General features: G+C 42.5%; 1 protein-coding gene and 1 long non-coding RNA gene across 4 annotated transcripts in view; one reads left to right on the top strand and one right to left on the bottom strand.

Annotated features, from left to right (window-relative positions):
- FOXN1 (forkhead box N1) overlaps positions 1-14,972 on the bottom strand; it is a 36,108-nt gene extending 21,136 nt beyond the window's left edge. The window contains exon 1 of one of the 3 annotated variants that reach the window (XM_042026141.1): positions 14,665-14,972. The gene's annotated coding sequence lies outside the window, so the exon portion shown is untranslated. Of the gene's footprint in view, positions 1-14,414; positions 14,594-14,664 lie in introns of those variants that run through there. The other 2 variants (XM_042026143.1, XM_042026142.1) reach the window with 2 other exon arrangements.
- A 9,871-nt stretch (positions 14,973-24,843) lies between these two features.
- Positions 24,844-26,731, top strand: LOC121663678. Its single transcript, XR_006015711.1, has 2 exons — positions 24,844-24,968; positions 25,271-26,731. It is a non-coding gene; the product is annotated as an uncharacterized LOC121663678 (long non-coding RNA).
- Positions 26,732-27,789: the final 1,058 nt, after the last annotated feature.

The raw sequence follows: 27,789 nt of genomic DNA, 5'->3' as shown, positions 1-27,789 counted from the left end.
TCTGCAACATCCAGGTGCTTCCTGGATGAGAAGGTGGGGAGAGTGTTTGCAGGTTTTTAATCTGCTCTAGGAACACATTTATAAAAAACTACAACTCTCTGAATAAATAAACCCTCAAAAGGCTTTTGTCCCAAATCTATTTTATGGGAATAAAACATTTTTAGAGGCAGAACCAGGATGGTTTTTTTCCATTGCAGCAAATAAACAGGTGGTGTTTCACTGCAGTGTTTGGTCCAGGTTCCCATCCTTCCATCAGCATTTTAGTTTTTCTTCTTTACTTATATTTTATCCTGCATCTTTCTGACCCCAACGGTGAGAACAGAGGGCCATGTCTGTCCCTGCAGAGAACTTTGTGAATTATTACATTTTTCTTATTTTTCCCACTTTTTGGGGGGGATGAAATATTGTCATTCCTCGTTCTGAAGCAATCCCACACCTTAGCTTATACCTGTAGCCCTTTCCTGAAGGATTTCCAGTTCTGCTGACTGGATGGAAAGCAGAATGGGAATGGAAAGGCCAAAACCTTTCTGGGATGGAAAGGCCAAAACCACCTGTGGTGTTTAAGATGTAGCCACACCATGGTGGTTGCTCTCCAAGCACACAGAAATCCCCTCAAAACAGAGGAAAGCAGATTACAGGGCTTCTTCTCAGCTTCATTGCAGGTCCTGCTTGTTCTGGGAATGGGTTTTACCTCTAAAAGAGCTAAAAAAGTTTCTAAAAAGTTAATTTACGTAGAAGTAGAAAGCCTGACAAAAATTCACAGAGTATGGCTGAAATAACACTGTAAGAACTTCCCTATTTCTTGTGGACTGGGCAGACTCATAACCTGGGAAGTTCTTAGCAGAGAAAAGTCCCTCACAGGTGCTGAACTTGCATAATGAGCTCAGCAAAGAGGGAACTCAGCACTGAACACAAACCAAGCATGGAGAAATTTAGCTGAGGAGGTGAATGAATTTGTCAGGTGCACTTGGTTTTCCCCCTCACCTTTTCCCTCCTCATCCTAAACACTAAAACACCTTTCCAGCTCCACCAGTTAACCTCTAAAATAGATGTCAGCTCTCCCTCCCAGCCCTGCAACTCTGCCAGTATTTTCAAACCCAATCCTTTGCATACCCTGTCCTGTTTTCTGGATGAATGGTTCTGCTGCTTCCTGAAGGAGGGGTATGAAATTTCATGGCTTTATTGTAGACATCTAAGCATGAAGTCAGACACGATTCCAAGGGTTGGGAGCAGTTGATACGATGCAGAAACTGTGTGATTGTGTCATGAATAACCAGCTGGGTTGGCAGGAAAAACCAGCACAGGAGATAACGGCAGCAAAATCTGTAACTGAATTATCTGGGCTGAATTCAGAGTTTGGCTCTGGGGGGTGGCAATGAGGAGATGCCACAAATACAGCAAAGCTATCAACACAACTGTGTGTCTTATAAAAGTAATTCCTAGGAAGAAGTAAGGGTAAAAACAGCTACAGGCAATAAATTGGGTGGTAGATAAGGAGATGCCTCCTTTGGCTCAGAAATTCATGAACTGCAGATTGCTGAGAGCTGGGAGAATGCAGCAGGGAATGATCACTTTGTCCTTCTCCAGGCATCCCTCACCTGTGCTCCACTCTTACCTTTTTTACAGCCCTGTTTCACATTATCATTTGTGAGCTTCAGTGTCCCTTTCTCCTATAATTAAGTGTGCTGTCTCCCACGTATTCCTTTATCCATCCTCCTTCCTTTCCTCTTCCTGCAATGACAGCCTGTGTCATTTTACTTTCTTCTATCACATAATAAAACTTTTAATATATTCTAAAGTATCCCTTTCCCTTCTATTCTGGTTCCTAGTTTCCAAAGCAGTTTATGGGCTGTCCACAATATTTTCTATATCCACAATATTTTCTATATCCACAATGTTTTGTACAAGTTCATTTTTTTTTAGAGTCCACCACTCCATCTGAATGGAAAGGCAAATACCAGCTGGTTTTAAAACCAGATGCTAAGAATGGACATTGGTTAACGTTTCCAAAAGTGTGAAAAGCACTGAATGATGTAATAAATTATGTGGGTCAGGGACTGGCAGCTCCTCCAGACCCAAAATACAACAAGTTGTGGCCCTGCTCCTCTCTGCTTCTAATGAAAGATGATTAATAAGCAGCTGCTCCCCTGAATTACCTATCAATAGGTCAAGGGCTGTGTGTGCCACCATGCACCCCATTAATCCTCTCTGGGGCACGTGGTGTAGGGGGGACGTGGGGTAGGACTTTTGGGAGCCTCCTGATTTGTTTTATGTTCCTTTTTCTCCCCAGGTGAGTCATGCTCATCTCCGTGACTTGAGAGTTCATCTTGGGATCTCATGCCATCTTTCTGTCTTTATGAGAAGGTGTGGATGATGATCCACCCTAATGGTTTCTGTTGCTGGCTGTGGCAGCATGTTTTATGACGGGTGTGGTACATTCCCATTTTCTCTGTTGTGCATGTACAGCCCCACCCGTGGCCACTCCCACCCTCCCACTGGGAATCGCCCACAGTAAGCTCTGTAATTACCTTTATTTGATCTGAGGAATGGATTTGGGAATCTCATTTGCACAGTCGTAAGCTGAGTATGTTAAAAAAACAACAAAACTCCCCCCCTTGAATGGCTGATTCACTGAGCAGGGATGTGTGAAGTGCAGAAACATCAGAGACACCAAAAACCAAGTCCAGGTGCTGTTTAACTTAAGTTTTTTCTTTAGTTTTTCTTTGGAAATGTCAGGCTACAGTAGGTGTAAACACGTAGAATTTCACCTGTTTTGAATTCTTAACGTCAGCAGGCAAAGCTGCCCTGAGTTACAGCTTTGATTGGAACAGATCCTGTTGGTTTTACATGGAATTAAACTGAATCAGCTCAAACTACAGCTTGGACATGTTTTATGTGTTTACTCTGGGCTCTACAGTGTAGTTTACACAAGCCTCTAAGCCTCTCAGTGAAGAAAAAACCATTTATGCAGCCAATAATGCAGCACTGGTTCAAGCACTTATTTTTGGGGGGAAACCTTTGAAAAGGGGGAAAAAAAAAAAATCCACCCAAACCCCAAGACTAAATCTCCTGCCCTGACTTCACGAGATCAAAGGTCTTTCAGCATCCACCTAACAAGCAGTAGCTAATCCAGCTACTCACAGGAACACAGCTGATGTGGAGTGATGTGTTCTGCTGACACCTCTCCCTAGGCATGCATGAGAAAAGGTGCATATAAAGCAGGAAAGATGGAGGAACAGGTCATGGAGAATGACATTTATTCCTCCCAGTCCTAGCAGGAGCCTTTCTGTCCACAAACTGCTGCTTTTTCTCAGGGTTCATTCTCATATTAAGGTTTACTGGGGAAGCTGGGCTGATGGTTTGCTTGGGGGACTGTAGGAACCCAGAGTGCCGAGAATATTTCTCTGCCTGTTTTGAAGGGTTCTTACCCCCCTGAACAACACTGTTTTAGCCTCAGACCTTGGAAAAAATTACCAGTGGACTAACAAGAACTAGAAAATACAGTGGTGTGAATTAGGTGATAGACTACTGTGTAAGATTGTCACAGGGTGAAAAATTTCGAGGTTTTGGGCTTCTCTTTGTAGTAAATAGATAAGAGTAAAAAATACCAAAATGGAGGATTGTTGTTGTTCTCTAAACTTCTTCTCCTTTTTCTACTACTCCATATTCTGCAATAAAAGTAGTTTGGAATGATTGGATAGAGAATTCTGCAGTTCCTAGTCGTGTTACTGAATAATTGGTAGGAAAGTGAAAATAATGTACATTTTTAGTAACTATTGGTTAAATTATCTTTAAAAGGCTGTGTAAATCTTGATAGAGAGGCCTCACTCCTGCTTTTCTGTGCTCTATGCTGTACCTGGGTCACGCTAGTGGCTCTGTTCCTCTGATAAGACATAAACATTAATAAACAACTATCTGGAAGCATTGAAACTCAAGGAAAAGTCTCGGTTTATCTTTGAAACTCCTTGCAAGGACTTGCAGCAAATTCTCTCCCATCAGGAGGGATTTGATTTAAGGCACAGTTCAGTGTCAGGGGACCAGGAAGAGTTTTTGACAAGATGCTTCCTCTCACCAGGTTTTAAAGGAACCAAACATCCATCAAAATCCTGGATACAGACAGAAAATCTCTTTGTATGCATGAATATTTGGTTGAAAGGGAAAATGAAAGGTTAATGTGTTGAGGTGAACTTTGGGGGTCTGCTGAGATTTTTTGGGGCTTAAAGTATTCCCAAACAACCTGGAAGAAGGGGTGCAAAGCTCTGTGGCAAAATTTGCAGGTGATGGTGTTGTTCTGAATAGTTATGATGAAGATGAGGTGGGAGGGACAGCAAAAAGCCATGATGAGGCTCAGTGATGGGGCATTAACCTTGCAGGTTAAAGAGGAGCGAAAAAACATTGTTAACCAAAACAGGGCTGCAGTTCTGCACCAGCTCTGGTCTGAGAGGTCTGCTTTAAACACATAAACCCACAGAATAGTTCACATTTCAGTGCTGTGAATTCTCTGTGGTGTAAAAAGTGACATAATTCCAGAAGTTACAGCTACCTGCCTGCAGGAGCAAACACTGCTTAGGGAAAAGGGGGAGACAGAACAAAATCCTGGGTGAAAAGATAAAAAGGCAGATGTCTGATTATCCCAACATTCTTACCTCCCTTCCCCCCTCCCCAAATTACAAAGTCATTCCCACCCCAGCAGCGAGTTGAGAACTCATTTTTGTAATTTAAAGAATTGTCTTCGGAATTCCAGGAAAAGCACGAGACAGACAGGCTGAGGAATAAATGAGGGACAGTTTGGAGATTAAAGAACCTCCTGGGAAAATACGGCCTGACATTGTTTTGCAAAATGAGTAACATGGAAATATGTTAATCCTTTAGGGAGGAATAACTGCTGGGATGAAGATGAGATACAAGAGGCTTGAAATTAGGAAGAACTAAAAGAAGAGGGGAGGGGGAAGGAAAAGCAAATCTTTTATTGTTGACAAAACTAAGGTTGTGCATAAAGGCATTAAACTGCCCAGGAAGGATTTTGTAAGCACTGGAAAACTTAATGTTTGCTGCGAATATATGTAAAAAGGAAATTCCCAGGGCAAGATCTGAAAATGAGGGAAAATATGAAATAGGCACAGCTAAACCCATCTGTTTTTACAGTTATGAGATACAAGACCAGAGTGTCTAAAACCTGTAAGTTGTGGCCAAATCATCCCTTCACCCAATTACCCTTCTCCCCTTCACTGCCAAATGTCCAAGGCTGGTTTTTCCCCTTTTCCCTGCCCACTTCCCAAGCACTCACACCTCTGCTACACCCACCTGTTTTCCCAATGCCTAATTTATTCCTGGAGCCTATTTCTGTCTCGTAAACCCTGTGTCCTCACTGTGAACAGCAAAAGTACCAAGAACAGCTGTTTGGTATTTAATTTAATTTAATTTTATTCTTCATCTATTTTAACTCTTTTGGGAAAATTCTTTGAGCTTTGTGAAAGCTGTTTCTCCTAAAAGAAAAGCAAAACATAGCTGAGTTTCTTTCCCCAGTTCTCTTCACTCCTGAGTGTTTGGAAACAGATTATTCAAGACATTGTGATTTAAAAGTTTGATACAAAACTTTTGCACAATTTGTTTATCTAGGATGGATTTTTTCAGCCTTGTGAAACGTGAGGGGCTTTTGTATTCATTTTAATTTTTCCTCAGCAAAACCACAGAGGGAAAAATGCCCAAATCTGTGATGGGCAGACCCTTCTTCAAGGGGTACATGAACCTGTTCAGGGCTTCAATCGTGAAAGTATTTAATCAGGAGTAGCTAAGAAATGGAGACCATGATAAAAGTCTTTCCCATGCTTAAATAGCTCGACTTTTTAATGAATATCTGAAGCAAAAACCTCCTTCAAGAGCTCTGTGGGTGTTCAAAACCGCATCTCTGCTTTCCACTGTTTCTGAACAAATTCCAAATTCCATCTTTTTTGTGTGTCCCTGTACTGAGGGAATCCCTTCGGGCTGAGCATGTCCCCTGTATTGATAACCGAGACAACCAATGTGCTTTTGCTTTTTTCTCTCCCAAATTATGGTTCATTAAAATATCTTATGGCCAAGTGTGAATAATAACAATAAAAAACCTAACTTAAATAAAGAAGAAAATGCAAAGTTCACACTCGATAAGGAGGAATTCAGTTCTCTGCTTTTACGAACACCTCTCACTTATAGGAAGGCAAAAAAAGTAGGGATTTCTTTCACCATAAAACCTGAGGTAATAACACCCTTGAAAGAAAGGAGAGGGATTTCACAGAAACAGCAAACATCCCAAAACTGTGTGTGCAAAAGCAGTTTTGCAATAAAGAGTCTGAATAAACGGTCCCTGTTTGGTTGAGGAAACATCGTTTAAGCAAGAATATTGAATTGTGGACAAGACCTTGATGCTGTTACAAAATTCTTAATAGAGATGAAAATTAGAAGCAAGGAAAAGGTTGAAATTAATTAAGAACCCTCCCAAGTCCTGCATTTTCCTGTATCATAGTGCAGTTTATGAAGCCCAACAGATTCCTTCTGGGAATCTCATTCCCCCTCTAAACAGGGATTTTGTCCATTCCCTCCTTAGTGTGAAAAATCAACTCCTTTATTGTAATAGAATCTTAAATTTTTGGGAGCAGCTGGCTCTAAAGAGGTTGAAACTACGCTCATTTCTTCTCTTAAAATATTAAATTTCAGTGATCCATAAAGCATAATTAACTGATCTAAGGGGATTACCACATTAAAGGTTGAGACATAAAACTAAACCTATTACCAAAGCTGTTCTGTTTTCTTATACATAAAAAATAATGCAAATTAAACTTTTTACAGGTGTTTGTTTTCAACACATAAAGCACAGCTGATAAAGAATATTCATTAAGGGACTAGAAATACAGTTTTGTATTATTGCTGACGAGGTCCTCTGACAAGCAATTTCAGGGGAAAGAAAGAGAATTGATATTTTAATATATATTTAGATTATATGAGTCCTCACAGACCTGTATCAAATTTGATAATGGCAACAGCTCAACCTTTTGCCTCCTCTTACAGATCTCTGTGGGTGAGCAAATTTTCACTTGGTCCTGTGTTTTTATTTTCTTGGATTTTCTAAACACCTATAGGGCTAAATTTATAATCTTACAGTATTTTGGGCATTATAGAGAGTGATGCGAAATCAGAACAAAGAGTTAGGGATTCAGCAGGAGGAAAAAGATGTCAACATGGGAAAGTAGAAACCTGAACAAAGAGACTTTGTAGATGTTTATTCAAGAATTAATGTCTCAAAATTAAGGAACACGCTTCTGTTTTAAATTTTTGCATTCACATATTTGCACCCTCTGATTTAATATTTTTCCCCCTTAAGCCTGGAATTTTTTCTTCTTTTCTTAAGTTTTGAACACTTTGAAAACCTTCTAAATTGTGGCAGCTTATCAGTTATGAAGTGTGGAATGTGTTTTATAGCCAAAGAGATTTGTGCTTGGAGTGGGTTTTATCTGAGCTTGCTGTAGAGGAATTTCTGTGTGAGGAGTTTTTGTCAGCTTTAGCTGCTCTTTGCTGGTGAAGAGGCATAAATTTCTACTTGGAAGCAACCTCATAGTCTGCTTTTCACAGCTTTTGTTTCCAATTCACACCAAGATCTACAGAGCAGAAATATCCTTGGAGAAATTCAGAGTCATGGGAAAGCTGAGGCTGGAAGGGATTTCTGGAGATGATCTGGTCCAGCTCGCCCTGCTCAGTGCCAGCTCAGCTGGGTTAAAGTGGAGACAAGAGCAGGAAAACAGTTAAAAAATATAAAGCACGTGCCTGGCTCCTTCTTCTGTCAGGGAAATCCAGGCCCTGTGTCTGTTCCAAACCCCGTGCATGATGTTTGGGCATTAACATCTCTAATGAGCCCAGCATCAAACTCGCTCAGCCAGGGTGAAGGAATTCTTATGGGTTCTCTCATTTGGTTTTCCTACAGTTTTCCTCTCCCTCTCTCTCTTCCAAATTAAATAATGCCAGTTGTCACTTTTTGTATTGTGATCCCTGGTGTATCTCATGGTTTCTTTTGGAAACTTGGTGCTGCTGGGATAGGGAGTGGGCAAGAATTGCAATTTTTATCAAAATGCAGATGTTTGCTTTGGTAGTTAAGAAACAAAGGACTCTTAGAGGTTTCTTGTAAAACCACGGGCAAGTATCATAGGTGCATCACTGCTTATTTTTCAGAACTCCACGATGGTAAATCTGATTATCCATATTGTTAAATTAATGGAATTCGCTCCTGACGCTTCCTACCTTCACTTTCAGTGTTTACAGATTCCACATTTTCATTCTATCTTAAATTCCTCTTTGCCATTCTTTCTCAATTGTTTTTTTTATCTTAAGAGTGCCTTTATTTGTGGGAAAATATTCTATTCCTGTATACCTGATCTTTTAATCTTTTTGTTGAATATATTTTTAAGAATGTTTTTTTTCTGTGGAGGCTTTCAACAAGGAGAAACATCATCAACTTAAGCCAAATTTTGCAGCCTCCTTCGCAGTCCTGTTGAGCCTTTCTGCACACTGGTAAGTGGATAAATCTGCCTGATTTTGCCTGTTGAAAACACTTTCCTGCTGTATTTTGGTAGAGTCAGAGAGGAAAAAGAGCAAGTGACTGAATTATGCTGGGTTTTAGCTGTTAGGTTTTCCTGCTGAACACTGAGCTGCAGGGCACTCTCACCTCTGTGAGGATGGGCAGAAATCTCGGAAGTTTTACTTTTTTTTAGGAAGAATTCTAGAGTGTTTTAACCATTGAATGAATTGGGTTTTTTTGAGGCAAAGAGCTTTTCCAGATCGGTATTTTATGCTGTGTACTGAAGTGATATATACCCATGGACAGTGAATTTAAATAGATTTAAATAAGTGGTATTATTGCTCAACACCTCACAAGACTGTGTGCAGACTATCCAAAAAAAAAAATTACTCTGCATGAGTGGCTAATCTTGGAAAAGCTGGTCCTGGTTTGTAATTTTTCAGTGCTTTGAAAGGTTCTTATAAAAGATGTTGGACAATAGTATTTGCTGCATGTTCCCAAAACAGAACCCAGGTGTCACAAAGCTGACCCCAAACCCACAGGGTTGAGCAGGTGCTCTCTAGACACTCTGCATTTCAAAGAGAAAAAAAAAAAAAAAGAACCCATCCCAAATCTATTCCTGGGTGGAAAAGTAGGGCAAACATTAATTACTGACCTTAAAGCGCAGTGGAAAACTAACGGGGCATTGCCAAGTCAGAGGATGAGAAATTCTGGAATATTAATGATGTTTGCCTGTGATCTCATCCGTGGAAGAATACCTGTGTTCTCACCTCCCAGAGGACAGGGCTGAGGCTTTTTGAGGTCTCCAGGTTCCGTGGCCCAAATTAATTTAGTTCTGGCGAATTTTAGAGAATCAGCTGAAATTACTGCAGAGCTGCAGGTATGAGAATTGGCTGGGTACAATTGGATTTACAAGACTGACAGGAGGTAAATCACTTTCTGCCCTCAAACTGGAAAGTGTGAGGGAAGTACAGGTGGCAGATTTAACTCCCAGAAAAGGACAAAATTGAAACCCCACTGAACTAAGGAGGGGATAAAAAAAGCAAAAGTAGAAGCTATTATGAATTTGCTAAGGAGGAATCATCCTGGCAGTGTAGTTTCCCTGGATACTGGCCTTGCAAGGAGACAATAATAGAGATAATGCAGCTGGATATCAGCGAGGCTGCTCTGCTGTTGCCTGTGATGTTCTCATAAGCAGGCAAAGAAAATGTATTTGAGATAAAACTCCAGCAGAAAGGAGGTAAGGCTGGGTGGAACAGAGCATTAGGAGTGGTTAGAGACTGGCTGCTGTCAGAATGAAAAGGTGTTTGGAGTGGATTTCTTCAAGAGCCTGCCACTGCTTGGTATTTTCACTAATGACTTGAGTGATAGGCTGGAGAGGAGCTCTAATCAAATTTGGAGACAACTGGAAATGGGAGGCTTTGCCTATGTATGTGGAGGGCAGGATTAATATTCAAAAGGAGCCAGGAAAAACAGTCTTGAAGAAAGAAAAATGCAGTTCAATAATAACTGAGCTCAGCATCCAGGCAGGAATAACAAACCCTGCAGACAGTGGGTGAGGAGAAGGCAGCACTTCTGCTTGGAAAGATCTTGGGGTTTTAAAGGGTTGCAGGCTGAGCCTAAATCAGCCACATCGTGGTATGATGGACAGGCAGACAGGCTGGCAGGCATGAGGTGCTGGCAGGAATGTGTCCTGTGAGACCGGGGAAGGCAAATCCTCTTGGTCAAGTGTCAGCTGAAGGTTTGGGATTTTGGTCAGTGCATTTTGAAGCGCTGCACCCCGGGTTGAAATCCACAGGAGAGGAGGGAGAATGGTCAGAGCCCTGGAAATTCTGGCTTATGAGGAGAGACTTAGAGAATTAAGGTTGTTTAGTCTGGAAGATAATTTACACTGCAGGACATTTCAGCTCCTTTTTCCCCCCTCTTCCTTGCTCTCCTTACCAGCAGCTCGGGAGGACAGTGCCTCGCTGTTTAATTATTCCAGCTGGGAAAATAGTAAATTATTTCCTTCTATGAATTACTTGCATTCCTGGGAGAACAGGTTCCTGTCTAATATTTCTGGCATCCTACCATTTGCCCACAGAGGGGAATGTTGCAGGGACCTGTCCTGGCAGGTCTGTTGAACCAGCAGTTAAGAGTTTGCAGGGCAGGGATACCTACCCATTCCAGGAGTAAAGTACGGGATAGGTGTGGAAGTTGTAAGCTGGATGAGCTCCTTTGAGAGGCTCTAACAAACTGGTGAGGCAGCAGTACAGAGGGAAACAAATTGGGTTAAAATGACAGCATGTTCAGCTTCATTACATGACTCTGATGGAACCTCACCCTCTATGCTTCATTCATTTCTGAGCACTTCACCAGCAGCAAGATAATAATGCTCTGCATTGCAGTAGCCCTGTCTCATCCAAACACCTTAAAATGATTTTATATATATTTACTGAGCCTCAAAAGGCACTGTTGAGATTTGTAAAGGCTGCACAGGAATCACTTTGCTAACCACACATTTAGCAGCTCCCTGCAGTACTCAGCAACACCCAGCGGGGCCCAGAGAACTCAGGTTTCATTTGAAAATGTAGGGAATTTAAGTAAAAGACATATAATGAGCTGATGTGTTATTATTTTGTTGACAGAATGCAAAGAGTGGAACCAAACCTGATAGCTCTAAGCCCTTGCATCCTGAATAAAATAAAGAATGATGTGTTCTGTCACAGCTGTTTGGAGCAACCTGGTCTAGTGAAAGGTGTCCCCGCCCATGGAACAAGATGAGTTTTAAGGTCCCTTCCAATCCAAGCCATCCTGTGATTTTATGGCTCTGTGTGGGCTCTTTTGATTGCTGTTTGAAGGAAGAATAGTGGCATACAGTCCCCTGGGGAAGGGGAACTGGTTTTTGGCAAAAAAGGGTGTTTTTGCAAAAAAATCCAGCAAACACAGGGCTCTGGGTCATAGCCAGGTCTCAGCTCTCTTGGCATGATGGAAACAACCACTGCTGGTATCTCATGTGTGACCAGGAGACTTGGGTGCACAAAATGGGTGAAAAAAAACCCCAAATGGGCAATGTTATGTACAGGACTTAACTGATTTTAAAGAAAACAACAAAAAACCCCAGGATGTTTGTCTGTGCAGTGAGGAGACAGCTGGGGAAGTAGCAAAGGATGTGCTAATGAGGGCACTGCTTGGATTTATGTCTGAAATGTGGCAAAAGAGTTAATTATTGCCCTAATCTTATTAGAAGTGGCAAAGTGTCTTTGATCAATAGGACTGGCCAGGACTTTGCTTTTCGTTTCCAATATAAGCAGCACCCTGTGGCTGGCAGCACATCAGGGCATCGATCCCACAGTGACTCAAGAGGGAGAGCAGCACCTCATAGCTCTGATCCTGACCCACAGATCCATGGAATTATTTGGGTTGGGAAGGGCCTTAAAGCTTAAACCTTCCACCAGGGCAGGTTGTGGTGATTTACTCAGGATACCTCAGCCTCCCTCAGCCTTGCAGAGCTCTGACAACTCTCACCCTGCTCTCAAACACTGCCAACACGAGGAATTCCTTGGGAAGACGTGGCCCTGGCCGTGCTCACGGACGCAGGAGAGGAGGATGTGATTTGTAGCTCTCTCCTAATCTGCATTATCTCCATAATTAATCTCTTTGTCTTTGGAGCTAATGATTTTTGAGGTGCAGGAGAGCAGAGAGGTGTGTTTGACCCAAATCTCGGAGCTGGAGCTGTCTGAGGAAAAATAAAGGGCAAGGCCACCACCAGCAAATCCTCTCTGCTGGGAATCATCCCCATTTCCTGGGCCTTATGGACATTGACCCCCCCAAATATTGTTGCACCCGTGCCACATCCCAAACAACTTTTCCTCACTTTCCAATGGGCACAGGCAGCAAGAGGCAGCTCCAAAGCTTCAGCAGGAGAGAGGCTGGAGTGTTTTGCATGTGTAATTGTTTGGTCTGTAAGCAGGACAGAGCAGTCCATGTAAAAATCCTTCATTATGCACTTCAGTGCTTTGAGTCCCAGCTTTTTAAAGGGTGAACACATGTGGGGTTCTAAAAATTTTTACATTTTGTTCAGGTTTATTTGAAATTTTATGCCTTTTAAAATTCGTTGCCTGGACTAATGCAGAACTTCTGCCTTCCAGCCTGTCTGTGGTCACTTTAGGCTGTAACCAAAAGATCATTTTGGTTCTAACATCAATCAATTTTCAGTATTTTTTGCTTGGAAATTTCTGTTTCAGATTTTTTTTTTTGGAGGCCATATCGCTGCCTCCCTGTCCTTGGTCGTTTACCAGCACATGAAATTAGGTTATGGGGGTGATTTCGTGACTGAAAGCAGTTCTGCATGACACCACTTCTTGTGTGAAATATCTGGCATTTTGTGGCCAAAAATATTCAAATATTGTTGTTGTGGTTTAGTTTCCAGAAATCCTAAACAATTACGTTTTCTTGTAATTTCTGTTTTACAGCACAGATGCTCTGAAAGGACACAGCATGGAAAGGACATTTTCTGATTTTTTAAAAACATATTTTTCTCATTATCCCCTGTACCTGAGCTGCAAACTATTGTCCTAAAAAAGGAAAGCCTGTTGTTACCAGGATTAGAAGGACTTTACTTCATGTAGGTGAATCTTCCCTCTCTCTACACTTTCCTCTTGCAGTAAAAGCCATTGTTTTATGTGTTCCTGGCAGCTTCCTGTGCTGCACCTACCACAGTGGCATTTAACAGATATTTCCATTTACTCCCCAGAGTACTGGACTGACTCCTGTCTCCAGCACGTGGCTCCGGTAACATCCAGGAACTCAGCAATATCACACCAGAATCTGCTCATGCTCAAGCCAGGACTTTCTCACACTCTACTTTTACATTTGAAGCTCAGATTATTTCATTTACATTAATCCCACTTCTGCCAGTGCCCTTCTCCCCTCACCAGGATAAACAACCTGCTTTAATTGTGTATTTTCTTGGCTGCATGTATCACATCTGGCTGTCAGAAAACTTCACAATCCTTTGCTCCTTCAGAAATATACTTTATCTATCCAATATTTTTTGTTCTTTTGTGTCCATAATTAGTTATTAACAAAATAAATACATTTTCTGCCTACACCTCACCCAGTTCAACATACCCTGTATAGTATTCAAATTAGGAAAGTATGATCCTGATAAACCAAACTGAAACTTTTATAAAAGTCTAATTCCCCAAGATTTAATCTGCTGTCCAGTAAGGCAGGAGGGTCAAGAGTTGAATGACAGATGGTTGTTATTTATAGGTTTAGATAATTATTGTGTTTGTAACACAAACAGTCCCTTTCTTGCTGGAAATCTAACAGTCTGAAACTAAAAAGCAAAAAGAAAGTGATATAAAGAAATAAGAAATTCAGTATATAAAGAAATAAGAAATTCAGTTTCTACTTGCAGCGCTCAAACTCGGTCATTCCTGCACTTAACACATCCTTGCCTCTCTCTGGATGTCACTTCAGTCACCTTTCCATATAGGAAGAAATCTAACCAAAGTTTTCATCCTCTGCCACAACAGACGCGAGGCAGAAGCACCAGATTTCAAACAGCCGTAAAAACAAGCTTGGTTTCAAAACACAGAACTTTTTTTTTTTTTGATTCACCACTGGGAAAGTTTGATACAAATCTCTTAAGGATTGGTGAGACATGAGGCTTCCCATATTTTTTTCCGAGATACTTTTCTTGGTTTGTTATTTCCCTGCTTTTTTTCTTTCAGGTAATGCTAAACACTTCCAGCTTTCTTTATAATTATGGAGCAGAAGGATTGGATTAAGCTGCGCCCAAGACAAGAAAAGCTACTTTTTTCCTTTGGGAAGTCACCTCCAATCTTCCTTTCTCCCAGTACCAATGGATCCATGAACTTACCTGGTGTTTCCTTGGCTCCTTCTCCTGCTCCTCCGCACTGGTGGCTGATAAATACCTACAGGAGCTGCCGAGGAACAGGATGGAGGTGCTGACCTTCCCCTTCCCTCAGCCTGGAGTTCTTCAAAGTCAGCCTCAGGGACTCCACATTAAATAGAGGAGCCAAGGCAGGAGAGCTCTGCTCCCCCTTCCGTTTGGCTTTCACGGCTGAGTTCTGAAAAGCTGCACGGAGTTGTCAGAGGTTTCCTCTTACCTTTTTACTGAAGCACAACGGCGTGGTGCTGCTCCGGGACAGGATTAGGTCATTCAAACAGCCCTGCAGAGAGAGTGGAGGCTCAGCGGTACAGAGGCTCCAAAGGCTGGAAAGATCTGATCTTACATCAGGTGAGAGAAGGCAGCTGGCTGGGCAAGCCAATAATTATGATATCAGCTCTTGTTCGCCCCAGGCAGTCTTGCATTTAATAAGAATACAAATATGACTAAGCTGCATTTTTTTTTTTTCCTTGTTCTCTTGGTAATTCTTCAGAGAAGTTGGGCAGGTATTGAGCTCTAACTGTCTGGAAAGAGAGCGCTCCCTCTCCACCTCTCTGTTTTCCTTTTGATTTAAAATACCCATCTGTTACCGTGTTTTGCAAACCTATTATCCACCTGTGGTTATTAAAAACACTCTTTCCTGGCATGGAGTTTGCCAGAGGATCCCAAAGCCTCCAGCTCTCAGAAATAGGTGCCTTTCTCGCATTTGTTCAGCCTGAACTCTCAGCATGGAAAGGAGCCGTGGCTCCACCTTGGAATGTCAAAACATCTTGCACTGTTTAAAGCATCAGAGGAACACTACAAAACCAGTGTACTCAAGATTTTATTCCTTCCCAAAACCAGAGTGCCTTAGCAGGGTCATAAAACCAGGACTGAATCAGAGGAATAGGTTAGGTGGGCCTGTGTGTGCATATGTATTTACGTGGAAAGGTTTTTTTGTGTGTGCAGATCCATAGAGAGGAACAGGAATTGAAATGTGCAGTTGCAGGAAGGTGTATTCCTGCTGCCCTTACCTGGCTTTGTGCACACTCTCCAGTCCCCTGATCACACCTACTGTAATAATACTCACCTACCTCATAGGGTGTTGTGGGGATTAATTAATGTTTGTAAAGTGCTTTGAAGATGAAAAGCCCTGAATGAGTGCTAAATATAATTATCGTCATTCCACAGAACAGTAGAAACATCTCTGTGGCCCCCAGGTCATTGTATAGGTACACCCATGTTTATCTCCCACAATTATGGTCAGATACTGAACAAGGTATTGAAACTTTGATAAAAATTCCCTCTCTGCTCTGGAGGACATATTTAAATTCATGTTCATGCTGTTCATGAAGGGATTTTGTGATACCTGTTGGAGAATATTTTACACTGATTTGTGACACAAAAGCTCTGCCAGGGCATCCACACGCCACAAAAACAGGTGGAAGAAAATCCATGTTTTCACCTGTGATGAATTATTTCCTATCAAAACTTTGCCAGTTTGATTTTATTAAATCTATCAGAGCCTTCTGGTACTAGAAATGAAGACTGTCAATTTATCTGCTGGATCTTGTAGAGATGTGGGCATGGAGTGTTGGTGGATGTGCTTTTTCCTGTCTGGAAGATCCCAAAGATAGTGCTGGGTAATGACTTGTCTTTTCCAAGGACTTTCACATTTGATGTTCCTCAGAGTTATGTGTCTAAAGCTGGCAGGGAAGGTTCTGAGATGGTTGGGACTACACTCCACATCTTTACTTCTTTATTCCCAAATTCTGCACCACCTTTAATTTCCAATTCTTACTGTGATGGCTGGGACAGACTAATCTGAGATGGTTTTTGTGTCAGAGACAGCCCAGCACCAAAGCCAGCCCCTGGCCTGAGTGTTCCCCCAGGCTCTTGGGATGCAGCTGCTGCAGCCAGGCAGTTCCTGGTCCCTAAGTTTTAACACCACCTTGGTGGGTGTGTTTGCTGGGGCTGGAGTCACAGGTCGATTGCAGTGCAGAGATAAGAGCCTGAATGAAAGCGAACCACTGACTGGAGAGCATTATTTCTTCTTTCCCGGGAGAATTATCAGGAGGAAATACCTAGAGGAAAGCAGGGTGTCAGAATTCACTGCAGATTTTCCTGTCCCTCACCAACGTGTGTCACAGCCCTGGATCAACACCCACTTTTGGGGATATGAGGAGCAGAGCCCACCTACCAGCACTGCTTCGTGGGCTCTCTCCTCTTGAGTGGCAAAAGAGTTTTGTAGAATTTAAACTCAATAGTTTCTTTTTCCTCACAGAGTTTTGTCTAAAACAGTTTGTTCTTCAGGAGATGAAGCCAAACAACAGGAGAAATCAAGATGTTTGCATCAGAACAACCTTGATTTTGTCAGATCCAGACTAGTCTATCGTAATGTGATAATTTTATGTCTCTCCTTGGTCTGGGCTTTTATGGAAAGACTGAGCTGTTGATTTGCTATACTGGCAGCTATGCTAAACTGTTAAATTCTCTTCCCTAATCTGATATTTAATTTTGGGGGGGAGAAAAAAAAATGAAATTGCAGCCATGTAAATATTCAAAAAGCGAGTCAGTGGAACCAATTCAGTGGTGTCTGACTGTGTCTTTAGTCTGAAGTAACAATATCAGGTGGAAATGGTTCCTATTTACTTCCACCAGGGCTCAGCTGCCCAGTGAAGGTGACCAAAGTGGGAGGATTGTTTGGTACTTTCATGTGGGAAGCACTGGAGAGGGAAGAGAAATGACAGCCTGCCCGACTGACCTGGCATGAGGTGCTTGTGGTGTGTCCAGAATGAGCAGCTCGAGATCCTGCTTCCCTGTTTGTTTGCCTCATTTAGGGGGAGTCACCTTGCATGATCTGCTTCCTGTAGCACTGCGTTTTGGCATCTTGGGTATATGGAGTTGTTTCGTCCTAGAAGCTGGAAAAATATTATTATCTTTGTTTTCCACAATTTGATCCTTGTCCTAAAAGTTTTCCCTGGACTGGTGTTTTCCAAAGGAAAGGATAAGCTGAGCTCAAACACCTTGTGTGCAATTCAGAAGGTTTGATCAATTTTAAGATTTAATATTCTTCGATTCCTTGACATGGAAAAACAGTGCTGACCTCATTATAAACCCCTCCTGCTATTTATAATTGGCAAGAACAGTCTTGCTGATCTGGAAATTTGTCAGCGAGGAGTTCTTCCTATGAGCTTCACTTTTTGCCCAGCCAAAGCATAAATTAATCCCTTTGATTAAATATTCCTGCTTAATTTACTAGTGGGATAATTGCTTATTTTTAATACATTGTTTATATTTTATTATGCAGTGATGGCAGCACTATTTGTTATCATAAATAGCTTTGTAGGCTTACAATTTTTGTACCCTAACATTTGGATGATAAGCTTACAAAATGACTTAAGACGTAATCTAACCAGCTATTCTGCCACCATTAAATAGGAAAAGTGGCCCAGCATCTCTCCCTTGGGATCACCTGAGGGAAGACACACCTGGGTGTAACTTTAACCGTCTGCTGGGCTGCCTTTAAATAGTAGTCAGGGCTTGCTTTTTATCTTCTGAGATATCCCTAGGGAATACACACCTTGGTTTAACCTACATACACTTCAGTCCATTTCTGTCCCTCAGAAGTGATCACAAGTGCATTTATCTGGCAGATTAATGTGTCTAGAAAAGCACATTGGTTAAACTGAGCTTAGCAATGTCAGCATTCCAAATATTTCACCAAACCAGAGCATGGTTTGGGCTGGAAGGGACCTTAAAGCCCATCTCCTTCCACCCCCCTGCCGTCAGCAGGGACATCTCCCACTAAACCAGGTCGTTTCAACCTGGACTCGAACAATTCCAGGGATGTAAGAGAGTATAATTCTCATTCCCTCTTCTTTTGGCAAAATGGAGCTGTTTTTTGCCCTGTTTTTGTTACAGAGGAGCCGTGAGTTGGAAGAGGGAAGGAAGAAATTCACCAGGGAGATCTGAATTACGGCCTCCAAATCTGGCACGCCCAGAAGATGTTCTTTTGTTGGCATTTGCAGAACTTTCAGCTCGTTAATTGTTCAATCTTAAATTAAAATACAAAGAACCATCATTATACACCAAATATCATTTCCTGGCCAGTGATTTAGTGCTGCCCATAAAGCGCAGCATGGGGAGCGGTGTGGCAGCCACTGCAAGGTGTTATTTTGGTATTTTGGAAATGAGGATGAGCTCAAGACACGGTGTTAGACTTGACTCTGTGCCTTTCTGCTCTAGGTGAAATTCAGGAAGGTGTTCTAGACACCTGTTACAGCCATTGTGTCACCCAGCACTGGGCTTTGGGTTGCCTTTTTGACAAGGCTGCTCTTAGTGTGCAGCTTTCAATGCAGCAGGGAGATAATTAATTAAAGAGAGAAAGAGAGATTGGGCTAATAATTGGGGGTAATAATCTCTGATTGTCCTCACGGGTTTATTTTGTCTTGTGCTTAATTATTTGGTCCTTATGTATTCAGCATTGGGACGCTGCCTTGTTCTAGGGTAGCTGGAGCTGGATCCTTCTCCTGTGTTCAGGGAGGAATTCCCGTTCCTCCTCAGAGCGGATCACTGGAGAAATAGAAAATTTCAGACCTCAGAATCAGGTTGGAATGCCCTGTAACAGATCATAAACCTTCTCACTGAAAATAATTAGTGAAGAGTTGGCAGCCTTCTGCCAGCTTTCCCTTTTTTGTTGACACTGCACTTCAGAAAAAGCCTTTTGTGATTTTTCCCCCCCTTTTTTTTTTTTTTTTTTTTGTTTTGTTACAAGGTTAACAGAAAGGGAGCAGGCTTTCCTAGCCTGCAGCTGCTGGATAAGTGGTAGCTTGGCAGGCTGTCTTTGTTTGTTTGGTCTCATGGCTTCTGCATTTTTGGCTGCCAGGCTGTTTCCAACATCACAGAGCTGTGCAGAGCGAGGCTGTCGGGAGAGTTTTGGTGACATGACAAGAAAAGGAGAAAGCCTACTGTACATCAGCTTCCAGAGCATGGGAATCTGATGAATGTCAAAGCCAGAGATGCAGAAGAACGTGGCCAATGTCGCCAGACACGGATGGAATCCCAGCAGCGCTGCTGATATTGGAGAGGCTCATCCTCTGTCTCGTCACCTCCAACTCCTCTCTCTGAACAGGACTTTCTAAAGGTCAGACCACAGCAGATTCAAAGGAGAGTGCTGCTGCATCCTGGTTTTAAGGCCCTGAGGGACTGTGGGAGTTTCAAGAACATGTGGATCTCCAAGGGAGACCTTTGAACCACATGAGTCTTCCCAACCCAATCCTGTCACACTCATGACTCTGAATATGTTGTGCAGGTTTGGCCACTTAGTGGCTCAGGCATGAGCAGGGAAATGATCACTCATCCATGACTTCATCCTGTTGCTTCTAAGGCTTGCTGCCTGCTCTTTTTATTTTCCATTTATTTTAGGCTGAGTGGTGATTTCAGATGTGTTGAATAACTCACACCTTCCCCCAGTAATGTGCAACTTTTAGTTCTTGGGGTTTTTTTTCTGTTCCTCCTTGCTGATGCTCTGTGGTGAACATGCAGCATCACTTCTGGAGCTGTGGCAGAGCTCAGGAGCAGAATTAGTTTGTGAATATGATCTTGCTTGGTGGTTCAGATGAAAATGTTTGCAAGTCACTGCACTTCACAACCCAAGGTGAAACACTGTGCTCTGTTTCCTTTACAGCAGCTGAGGAGAATCTTGTTTGAATTGCTGGAGTGTCTTCCCACATCCTCAGCTTGCAGAACCTCCTAAATCTCTTTCCAAAAATTATGCATTTAGGAATAGTGCTCTGGATTTTGCCTCACTCAACATATTTTCTGTAGAAGACAGGGAATCCTTCAGCTAGAGATAAAACCCTAAACCCTCTTGGTACCACAACCTTTAACCAAGTTTCTCTCCAGTTAGTGACATGATTGGTTCTAAACAGGATGATTAATATTTAGCCAGCTAGAAGACAGCTAACAGTGTTTTACTCCTGCCAGAGGCTTAGGCTAGCACATGATTATCTTCTTATAACTGGCTTGGCAGAAACGTGTGTGTGTGTGTTGGTTTGGTGTTGCTTTTTTTTTTTTTTTTAGCCCCTTAACCATGTCTAATAACCAGAACAACTGGTCTGTCTTCTTTCCTTCTTGGAGTGTGTGCTTGGATGTTCCTGACTGCTCCATGAGCAGCCAGTGCCAATACATGCACGCCCTTTTAGTGTTTCTCCACTTCCATAGAATTTGAGGGAATGTTTTTCCCAAGCTTTCCAAAGTATCCGTGGGAGAAATACTGATGCATCAGCAGAACTGGGTTGTGCTGCAGAAAAACTGGTTTAGGAATACAACTCGGATTAAATTCTCGAATCACAGAACCCCAGGATGCTTTGGGTTGGAAGGGACCTTAAAGATCATCTCACTTCCAGCCCTACCCAAACACTAAACCAGGCTGAAATAAGAATTTCTTGCAAGGTTATGAAGAAAATGTGGTTATATCTGCAGGTTTCACAGGTAGATCTGACAGGTGTGTGGTATCACCCCTCCAAGGTGTTGTCTCAAATCCAACCGGCCGTTATTGTATTGATTTTGAAACAGAGAGGAAAATTGGGAAGAGCTGACCTGGGATGCTGAAAAGGACTGACACACTTGGATTTTCCTAACCAATTACAATGCAAAAACAGCCTGGGATGAGTTATTTGACCCAGACTAGAGCAGTGCCTGGATTTGGGGAGATAAGCAGCGTGTTCAGCAGGAGGGTTATGGAGTTATAGCTGGCTGTAGTCAGGTTCTGAGCTGACATCCCAGCTCCTGTGTTCAGGACTTTGGACCCATCAGGTCAATAATCAGAATTCCCAGGTTCTCCCCATCCTGTCCAAACGATTTTCCCATCTTTCTTGGACCATCCTCCCTTCATCTTCACCATCCCACCCAATAGTGGAAAACACAAAAAGCTTGTGCTTCCGCAAACAGCCACTGAAATGATCCCAGAGGTATTATCTTAGAAACCAGAAAATGATTCAATGAAAGAAGGAGTGAATCACGTAAATACCCAGAGTGTTGTACCTCAGCAATGTCCCTCCCTTCTGAGTACAAAGCAAAGAACAAAAGCAGGCTGCTGCCTGGCATGGGCCCCTCCTAGATGACTTACTGGGACTGTGAAATCATCAGAAGCCTCAGAAAGAAGTGCTTAGGCAGCATTTATAACTTGATTTTCTTCTCTTCAGTCCTCTGTGAGCGTGGACCTGGTCGCTGTGTTCTCTTGCTCTTAGTCCAGAAGATGGATGAGGAAGGCAAATATTTAATGCTCACAGATTTCTCTGGATGCCTTTTTGCATTTTAGAGGCTGACAGTGGATTTTTAGAGCTAAAACATGTTGCGTGGAAGAGGGGGCATAAACATTATAAGGTTGTGAACATATTAAACCACATTTTTATTGTTGAGGATGGTTTTAAACACGGCCTTTAAAAACAAGCAACATGAAATCTTGTGGTCTGTTCAAATGGAGAGTTATAATGGGAGGTAAAAATCTTGAACAGGCCATTAATTCCTATCTGGCAGCCAAACCAAGATTGCTTCAGCACTTAGAGGAGCTTCAGTGAGAATGAAATATTGATCTCAGATTGCCAGATTTAAAATTAAACATATGAGATACAAGAGTCAAAGTAACCACTTTGTATTCAGTGCAAAGTATGTTGTGAAAAGATCCTAATTATTTTATGAAAAATCATTGTACAAAAGATGAAAAGACCTAAGGAGGATAAAAAGGAAGTAATTGCAAGCCTGAGGTTTTCATTCCAAATTCAGTTAAAAATGTTTCATCTTGAACAAGTGTTTTGAGTTCATGCGATTCTCCACAGGCTCCAGTCCGTAAAGTTCTACAGGAGGCAACAGGATCAGTTCTCCCCCATTGTAAACTCTCCGTAAATCCTGAGTTTTTAATGGTTTATTCAGTGAAATGAAAATACTCTGCAGCTATTCCACACTGCTCAAATGCCTTTGTCAGTGGTTTTTTCTCCCTTTCTCATTGCCCTCCTCTGTTGTTTTTCTGCACTGTGTGCTTCTCACTCCAGCTCTTGTGACATCAGTGGCGAATGTCTGTGAGGAATTGCCTCGGGCCAGTGTGACTTTCAAAGGATAAGACAATTTGTTCCCTTGCCAATGAACAGTTTATTACATTTCTAATTATTGTTATTAGTCTGGCAGGTGGTGCCATGCATGATATTTTTACAACTGCCAAAGATGCAGGCACTTCTTTCATGATGAAAAAATAACCTGGTTAAGATTTAGAGGAAAACCAGGTGCTCTGCTGTTGTATGTGTTGGATAATTTCTTTGCACTAACGTGGTGCATTGGTTATTTTTAAAGCTTAAGCTGAAACATCCTGACTCCTGAAAGATTTTGTTGTGAGAGACCAACAGTAATTAGTGTTAGCAGCCTAGGTTAGATACGGAGGTTTCTCTCCCTCCCTCTCAAGTTCTTTCCTCTAATCTTTATTACTCTACTTGTTGTGCAAATTAAAGACTCATCATATTTATAAACTCTAACTCAGAGCTCACGTTAATCACTGCCTGAGAATCCTAAATACCCCTTTCCTGATGAAGACCTGGGCTCCTAAACATAGAGACTTGACTTTCTCTGCTCCGTGGGGTTGCATGCAGTCAGATTAAAGAAATAAAAATGATATAAATACTCTGTGCTAGTGCAATACCATAATATCCCTCTCGAGCAGCCCAGTCCAGTTCCACCCATTGCTACCTGTACAGAGCAGTTTCTAAAACTCTCAGTGACCTGATCCAGTGAAAGGTGTCCCTGCCCATGGCGGGGTGTTGGGATGAGATGGTTTTTGATGGTTTTAGCCCCAAACTCTCCATGATTCCATGATAAATGATGTCTTTCATGCCTTTTGCACTGTAATACACAGTTTCACATTGATTATCCAGTACTCCTGCATGATTTTATGTCACGCTTTTACCAAAGAGAAGAAGTGAATTCAATAGCAATAGAGACATAAATTTGTTTTATTCACTGATGGTTTCGATAGGCCAGCTGAAGAAAATTAGAAGGGCCAAAGTCCAGCCAGAACTTAACCTGGCCACTGCTGTAAAAGGCAATAAAACTGTTCCTATAAATACATCAGTAACAAAGGAAGAGCGAAGGAGATTCTCCATCCTTTACTGGATGTAGAGGGAAGCACAGTGACAGCAGATGAGGAAGAGGCTGGATCCACCCAAGGATGCTGAGGCAGCTCTTGGAAGTGCTCCCTGAGCCACTGTCCAGCATTTACCAGCAGCTCTGGCTGACTGGAGCTCGCTGGAGGTCAGCAAATGTCACACCCACCCACACAAAGGGTCTGGAGGGGAATCCAGGGAATCGCAGACCTGCCAGCCTGACCTCAGTGCCAGGACAGGCTGTGGAGCAGACCCTCTGGAATGCCATCACGTGGCACGTACGGTGATCATGCGCAGCTGGCACAGGCCCACGAAAGGCAGGTCCTGCCTGACCAACCTGATCTCCTCCTGGGATAGGGTCACCCGCTCAGGGGGTGAGGGAAAGGCTGGGATGGGCCTGCCTGGACTTTGGGAAAGGCTTTGACACCACTTCCCACAGGATTCTCCTGGGGCAACTGGGTGCTCATGGCTCGGATGGGTGCACTGGTGGTAAAACACTGGCTGGAGCCCAGGGAACCGTGGTGGATGGAGTCACACTCAGCTGGGGCTGGTCACCAGTGGTGCTCCCCAGGCCCGGGACTGGGGCCAGTCCTGCTTAATGTCCTCATCAATGGTCAGGCTGAAGGGTTGGGTGCAGCCTCAGGAAGATTGGATCTCAGGAAAAATGTCTTCACCGAAAGGGCCATCGGTGGTGGAGTCCCCATTCCCGGGGGATTTAACAGATGTGTGGATGTGGCACTTGGGGATGTGGGTTAGTGGTGGCTCTGGCAGTGCTGGGCTAATGGTTGGGCTTGGTGATCCTAAAGGTCTTTGCCAACCTAAACAATTCCATGATTCCATGGTTGGTGCCACTTAACCAGCGTTGCAGTAGGAGCTACCCTGTTGTTACTCACGTGGCTGCTCTCTTAACAAACATAAAGCAACTTCTTCTGTTGTTCTCATGGTAAAAAGAAATTTATTCTGATAAAAACATGAATTTATTCTTTTAATATATACCCCTCTTTTCTTCTCCATTTGCCTGGCAATATCAAACAATCATATTCAGTAAAACCAGACACACAAATTTGCTGCAATTAATGCAAATGGATTTTACTGAATTGTACTTTAGTCTGAGGAGTTAAAGAGGTGGGACACTCCTCAGCTCTGTCCCCTACCCTGATGCATCATTGTGACAGGACAAGTTTCCTTAATGCCGTATTTTTGCCCCATAAAAATGGGACATAAACTGGCAGCACCAAAAAATTAGGTACATCCTGTAAGAAAAATGAATCGATAGAATAATTTAGGACAAAATTGAGTGGTTTTTGTCTTTCTGTGACTTGCAGGAACTGCAGCTGTGCTAGGATGGGTTCAGGATTTGGCTGACTTGTGTCTGCACCCGCCAGGGCTCCAGGTAGGAGCGGATCTTGCTGGAGCAGGGAGCATGGGCATGTTTTGGAGTCATTCCCTGCAGGGGCTGTTCAGCAGGTACAGGAGGCCAACAGTGGCACTGAGTCAAAATAGTGGCTGGAAAGATATTACAGAGCTGACTGCACCTGGTGCAGAGGAAAATGAAGCTGTCAGTCCCCTCCCCTTTCCCCATCACTCGTCTCATATTTCTGAGATACAGGTGTGTGGTTACTGTGTAAACAGAGCAAAGATTGTTCTTCTAGGCTAATAAGCTGCATGTTTTGGTTTGGTTTTTGTTCCTTACAGAATCTCTGCCAAAATACAGAAGCTTTACAGTGTGAACTCCTGCACTTCCACACCCCCTGTGCTCACTTGGGAGAAAGGCTTTGGTTTCTGGAGCCAGGATTCAGTCAGAGCCTGCCCCTCCGGCAGCTCTACTTCAGCCTTTTTGGAATATGTTTCAGGAATTTATTTCTGTCTTGTCCATGCACCATGTAATCCATCTTAAATTAACAGGTAAAGCATGAGCATGAAATTGGTGCTTGTTTTCATTGTGCCATTCACCGATCTACTGTGACTATCCAGGTAGCTCTGGCTGTGATCATTGGTTTTTGTCAATAACTGGGGGAAAAAACCTGCCCTGTCTTCACTCTAAAAGTCATCAGAGCCAATTCTGATGATGTTGCTGTCTGCCACGGAGCCTGGGTGATAAAAACATAACACTAAAGGCATTACAAAGGTTATTTTGGATTATTTCCATAGAATCTTGTGAGACTGCTGCTCCTCCCAGTGCCACAACACCGCTTGCTGAGGTCTGGGGAGAAAAGCAAAAGCACAGGTGTGAGGAAGCTGCCATTGTACAACTGTGTAATCTGTGATGCAGACAAGTGATTTATGATTGCATGTTCCCTGTGGCAGGAATGACATTGCCAGAGGTAAGAACAAGGAGAAAAATTCAGGCTCCCTTCGGGTGACAGACGAGTCAAAAATAAAGAGGATCCATTTTCAGCTTTCTGGCAAGTCTCATCAGGAGAGTCCTAGAGCAAAAAAGGGAAATGGGGCTTTCCTTTTGCAGTCACCCAACTGCCCCAGACTAACCAGTACTCACTAAGGTCCCCTCGAGAGGCAACTGGGAAAACTGGTGCCATTCCAGCTAACTGGAACACTCTGCACACACCTTGTTTGTCTCACATTGTGAAATTCCATATTAATGTACAGCATTTTCATGGACAGCTCTGACCACTTCTCTCTGGGCTTGATGGAGGGAAATGAGGATCAGCAGAATTACTGAAATTGGGTGTCCACCCCCTTCCAAAGAATGGAGAGCCCTTAGTCCCAAGGGCAGGTGTGGGGAAAAGTTGAAATTGCTCTGCTTCTCATGGACTGGACAGGGATCAAGGGAAAGTGAGGAAATTCCTGGAGTGCTGCTTAGCTGGGCAGGACCTGAAGTTGTCTGAATGGCATAGATTGGAAGCAGAATAACTTTCTGATGGTTTAATTGATTCTAGTTAATATTTCAAGTGCAGTGGCAGCTAAAAGTAATTGTGATTAATTGTTAGATTGCAAATAGCTCACACAGGCATCCAACATCCGAGCCTTGAAGCAGTTGAATCTGGTCTCATTCATAACAATATATAAGTGTTGAACACTTGAATTAACCATTCTGTTCCTCCTCTATTTTCAAGTTAGTTTGTACTTTGTTGGTTTGGTTTGGTTTTTTTTTTTTTCCTTTTGGACAATTTTAATAAATTTTATCAATTTTTTTGACTCTGCTGTCCTGTTTTTGAAAAGTGTTCCATTCCTTAGCTGTTTAAGGGAGTTTTCCAAGGAAAAGCAACATCAGACCAGGTGCTTGGCCTGGATTTGGGGACCCTGGGCAGTGTCTGCAGCCAGGAGCTGGCACGTGGGGAGGGAACCCACACCTCCTGGATGGCACCTGGATGTTTCAGTGTGTTAATATGATTAAAGGATAAATAAGACTAAATGTTTCCTTAATAGGAGAAAATACCCAGCATTGACAGTAGTGATTAAGTTCTATTAAACAGTTGTTAGTTTGGACACCAGGTGATTAGTACATTCAAACCACTTCATTTCCAGACTTTGGCACCTTGGTCATTACTAACTCAAGCCATAAAGTTCAGTGAATCAAGTTGTAAATAGTTTTATTGGTCCCATGTTGGAAAAAAAAATAAAAATTGAGGGTTGTGAAATTCCTGGATGATTTCAAGTTATGCATTTCTTAAGTCCTCGTGTTTCTGCTTTCTGTTCTTTAGTTATTCGTCATTGCACAGGGTTTAAACTCTGCTTCTGCCTTTGCAAGCACTTAATCCAATGTGCTAATTGAGAGCAGAGAGTTGTATTCCTAAAATAAAATAAACCAAATGGAGAGAGGGTTGGAGATGCTGCCAAAAATGCCATCGTTATCCAGGGGAGGAATTTCCTCAAGGACACAAGTGGAACTGATTTTACAGCTCCTGGAGAAAGGTCCATAGTTACCTACACACTGCTAATTATTGAATAAAACACAGACCCTTATGTTGCGGTTGGTTTGCTGAGAATAATTTTCAACTTTTTGAGAATTATTTCGTGTCCATTTTATGATAAGGTGTCCTTCCAGGTAGATTTTATTTATTTATTTGTATTTTAAATGAAAGTTTAGGAATTGAGTTGTAAGGCCTGGACATATTTCAAGATGTCAGTGCTGTACAAGAAGGTTCATTTTAATACCTCTTAAGTGACTGGGAGCAAATTTTTGGTTTCTCCAAACCAATTTGAGGATTAGAAAGATGTGCTGGCTTCATCCTGGTTTAGCTTTCAAATTGCCA

This window comes from Corvus kubaryi, unplaced genomic scaffold (genome assembly GCF_017639235.1).
Source record: "Corvus kubaryi isolate FWS band 111438036 unplaced genomic scaffold, C.kubaryi_AGA036_p1.0 37284, whole genome shotgun sequence".
In the NCBI taxonomy this organism is placed as follows: domain Eukaryota; kingdom Metazoa; phylum Chordata; class Aves; order Passeriformes; family Corvidae; genus Corvus; species Corvus kubaryi.
Note: the sequence above shows the minus strand (reverse complement) of the source record. Positions and strands in the feature narration are given on the sequence as shown.